Source organism: Hyla sarda, unplaced genomic scaffold, assembly GCF_029499605.1.
Source record: "Hyla sarda isolate aHylSar1 unplaced genomic scaffold, aHylSar1.hap1 scaffold_1029, whole genome shotgun sequence".
Taxonomy (NCBI): domain Eukaryota; kingdom Metazoa; phylum Chordata; class Amphibia; order Anura; family Hylidae; genus Hyla; species Hyla sarda.
The window spans coordinates 119,883-124,445 of record NW_026607648.1 but is presented as its reverse complement, the minus strand read 5'-3'; the positions used below and the strand labels follow the sequence as shown (position 1 = coordinate 124,445).

The following is a 4,563-nucleotide window of genomic DNA, read 5'->3' as shown; positions in this document are numbered from 1 at the left end:
TTAGTATGGTAGGGAGAGATAAGGAAAGGGTTTTTTTTTGTGTTGCTTGCCATTATTAAAGAAGTACTTTGGGATGTTAGGAATTTATGTGTATTCAAAAGAAAAAACGTGTCGGTGGAGGGTTGTATTAAGATGATTCTAGATAGGTTATATGTTGTTTATTTGTGTGATAGGAAGAATTTGGGGGATAAGGATGCTGAGGGGATATGGAAGTTTTTGAAATGGAGATATCTTGTAAGTTTGTAATTGGTGATGGTATTTATGTTTGTTTGAAATTGAAAATAAAAAGAAAGACCTAATGATGAGTTGGACTTTACTTCAGAAAGTCTAAGTGACGAAGTATGGAGTTGGATTTTGATGTTTTAATGTCCAAACCTGAAGGTTTAAAAAAAAAAAAAAAAAAAATCTGTTCTTATCAGTTTAATATCTGATACGTCCCCTATCTGGGGACCATATATTAAATGGATTTTTGAGAACGGGGGCCGATTTCGAAGCTTGCTTCCGTCGCCCTATGCATTGACCCGATATGGCAGTATCTTCGGGTACAGTGCACCACCCCCTTACAGGGTTAAAAAGAAAGATTCCTACTTTCATTGCTACCTGCTTGCTGGCTAGCCAGCTAGCCAGCCCTGTGGGCCTTGCTGCTGCTGCAGCCAAAAAACAAAAGGTGGTGCTGCTGCTGCTTCTGCTGCTTCTGCTTCTGCTTGTGTCTGGCCCCTGTTGGAGCGTCCAGGCACAGGACTTCTGCTGCTGCTGACTAAATGGCCTCCTTAATTGGATCATTTGAGTAGCCAGCACACCTGTGCAGGTAGGGCATGACATGATAGGCAGCTGCCTTGATAGCGGGTGGGTGCTGAATGTTCCTAATTGACAAAATAAGATTAATGCTTATGAAGAAATATAAAATCTCATCCCTTCCCCAATATCGCGCCACACCCCTACCCCTTAATTCCCTGGTTGAACGTGATGGACATATGTCTTTTTTCGACCGTACTAACTATGTAACTATGTAACATAACATGGGGGGGTCTCCTGGCTGTTCACACAGGTGTGTCATTGCTGTACATTGACCATGCATTGCTTCTGTGGTATTGCAAAGGCAAAGACAAATGCTTCCAGCCATCCATTGCACTAATGGATTGGTCATCAGCTGGCTGTCTATGTCCCGCATCAATATAGACCAAAGTACAGAGGGTTAGGCTATGCTATTGTGCACCTACCTGATGCATCAGAAGGTGCGAGGCCCTTGCTAAATTCTGTGCACAGACTTTGAGATCTATGCTTTAGACTGTATCTAAACCTGCTCCAACATGGACTGACATTCTGGCCTACTTTCAGCCGATGCGACTTGTCTGTCGCTGAACAGTCGCTTTTTATGTATTCAGCACCTATGTATAATGTTGTAAAAATGCTCTAGAAGCTAAAGTCGCAGAAATGTCACACATATTTGGCCTGCAACTTTCTGTGCGACAAATTCAGACAGGAAAAATCAGTATAAATCCTTAGAAAATTATCCCCCAGTGTCTCCATCTGCTGGCGGTATTGAATAAGCATTGCTGCACTGATGGGGTATGCATTAGACGAAAAAAAAGAAGAAAAAGAAGAATAATACGCCCAGAAAAGAGGCGAAAAGGAGAAAAACGTAAAAAAACGTGAAAAAAAAGTAAGAGGAAGAGAAGGGAAAAAAAGGTGGAAATGGGTTTAAAAGTGATTTCGGCGGAGAAATATATATATATATATATATATATATATATATATATATATATATATATGCGCACACACACACATAGATATAAACGTATTCTCCGTTGAGATATTGCAGCCGCTGCTGTGTCCAGGCCCAGGAGCCTTAGCACTGTGCTGTGATGTCACTCAATACCACTGACATCACTAGGTGTAAACAACATCTCTCCTTTGCTGTGTATGTGACTATGGAGCTGTTTGGTGATGTCGTCTATTACGGCCTTCATAGAAGCAACAGGAGATTGTTGCATCCATCTTGAACCCTCAGAACTACAGTGCTATGATGTCACTCACTTCCACAGGCCTTGCAGAGTGTAAACAACAACAACCCAGCTTTGTTGTGTATGTAACCAAAGGGATTTGTGATGTCACCTAGAACCTTCACAGCAGCGACAGCTTTATGAGGAGCATCAGCACTGCTCTGCCTGAGCAGAACCATCACCGCCATAGGTTGTCAAATAACCCGGATTTAACCCACACAGGTAAGTCCAATGGGGTGCAGGCATGTCCTCTATGCTTACAGCTTCCCGTGGGTGTTGGTTTGATACCGTTTGGGGACAGCCAAGGAGGCATCTGCAGGCAACAAAGGTAGGTGTGTGCTTGTGTGTGTGTTTCCTATGCAGATCCTAAGCCCAGTGTCACATGCAAGTAGGAGGAGTAAGAAGGGTTCCTGGCAAATCCGGGTTATGGATTGCATTTAAAAAGGCCCCGTGGGAGTGCAATGGGCCCCTGTCTTGCTGCTTAGCAATAATGGTATGGGTTTAGGTTCTGCTGTGTGTACTGGTGGTTGACTGCCCCCCAGCCCAGAGTGTGCATGGAAAATTGTCTGGCAGCCTCCCTGACAGCAAGCAGTGATAGTGCCCATGAAGGGGACCTTGTTGGGCCCGCCCCTTTCACGGTTATCGCTTCTCGGCCTTTTGGCTAAGATCAAGTGTAGTATCTGTTCTTATCAGTTTAATATCTGATACGTCCCCTATCTGGGGACCATATATTAAATGGATTTTTGAGAACGGGGGCCGATTTCGAAGCTTGCTTCCGTCGCCCTATGCATTGACCCGATATGGCAGTATCTTCGGGTACAGTGCACCACCCCCTTACAGGGTTAAAAAGAAAGATTCCTACTTTCATTGCTACCTGCTTGCTGGCTAGCCAGCTAGCCAGCCCTGTGGGCCTTGCTGCTGCTGCAGCCAAAAAACAAAAGGTGGTGCTGCTGCTGCTTCTGCTGCTTCTGCTTCTGCTTGTGTCTGGCCCCTGTTGGAGCGTCCAGGCACAGGACTTCTGCTGCTGCTGACTAAATGGCCTCCTTAATTGGATCATTTGAGTAGCCAGCACACCTGTGCAGGTAGGGCATGACATGATAGGCAGCTGCCTTGATAGCGGGTGGGTGCTGAATGTTCCTAATTGACAAAATAAGATTAATGCTTATGAAGAAATATAAAATCTCATCCCTTCCCCAATATCGCGCCACACCCCTACCCCTTAATTCCCTGGTTGAACGTGATGGACATATGTCTTTTTTCGACCGTACTAACTATGTAACTATGTAACATAACATGGGGGGGGGGGGGGGGTCTCCTGGCTGTTCACACAGGTGTGTCATTGCTGTACATTGACCATGCATTGCTTCTGTGGTATTGCAAAGGCAAAGACAAATGCTTCCAGCCATCCATTGCACTAATGGATTGGTCATCAGCTGGCTGTCTATGTCCCGCATCAATATAGACCAAAGTACAGAGGGTTAGGCTATGCTATTGTGCACCTACCTGATGCATCAGAAGGTGCGAGGCCCTTGCTAAATTCTGTGCACAGACTTTGAGATCTATGCTTTAGACTGTATCTAAACCTGCTCCAACATGGACTGACATTCTGGCCTACTTTCAGCCGATGCGACTTGTCTGTCGCTGAACAGTCGCTTTTTATGTATTCAGCACCTATGTATAATGTTGTAAAAATGCTCTAGAAGCTAAAGTCGCAGAAATGTCACACATATTTGGCCTGCAACTTTCTGTGCGACAAATTCAGACAGGAAAAATCAGTATAAATCCTTAGAAAATTATCCCCCAGTGTCTCCATCTGCTGGCGGTATTGAATAAGCATTGCTGCACTGATGGGGTATGCATTAGACGAAAAAAAAGAAGAAAAAGAAGAATAATACGCCCAGAAAAGAGGCGAAAAGGAGAAAAACGTAAAAAAACGTGAAAAAAAAGTAAGAGGAAGAGAAGGGAAAAAAAGGTGGAAATGGGTTTAAAAGTGATTTCGGCGGAGAAATATATATATATATATATATATATATATATATATATATATATATATGCGCACACACACACATAGATATAAACGTATTCTCCGTTGAGATATTGCAGCCGCTGCTGTGTCCAGGCCCAGGAGCCTTAGCACTGTGCTGTGATGTCACTCAATACCACTGACATCACTAGGTGTAAACAACATCTCTCCTTTGCTGTGTATGTGACTATGGAGCTGTTTGGTGATGTCGTCTATTACGGCCTTCATAGAAGCAACAGGAGATTGTTGCATCCATCTTGAACCCTCAGAACTACAGTGCTATGATGTCACTCACTTCCACAGGCCTTGCAGAGTGTAAACAACAACAACCCAGCTTTGTTGTGTATGTAACCAAAGGGATTTGTGATGTCACCTAGAACCTTCACAGCAGCGACAGCTTTATGAGGAGCATCAGCACTGCTCTGCCTGAGCAGAACCATCACCGCCATAGGTTGTCAAATAACCCGGATTTAACCCACACAGGTAAGTCCAATGGGGTGCAGGCATGTCCTCTATGCTTACAGCTTCCCGTGGGTG

General features: G+C 44.2%; 1 non-coding gene and 1 pseudogene across 1 annotated transcript; both read left to right on the top strand.

Moving 5' to 3' along the window:
• The first annotated feature begins 378 nt into the window (after positions 1-378).
• On the top strand, positions 379-558 carry LOC130298995 (U2 spliceosomal RNA; annotated as a pseudogene).
• Positions 559-2,644: 2,086 nt separating this feature from the next.
• Positions 2,645-2,835, top strand: LOC130298989 (U2 spliceosomal RNA). Its single transcript, XR_008850198.1, has one exon. It is a non-coding gene; the product is annotated as a U2 spliceosomal RNA (small nuclear RNA).
• The last annotated feature ends 1,728 nt before the right edge of the window (positions 2,836-4,563 follow it).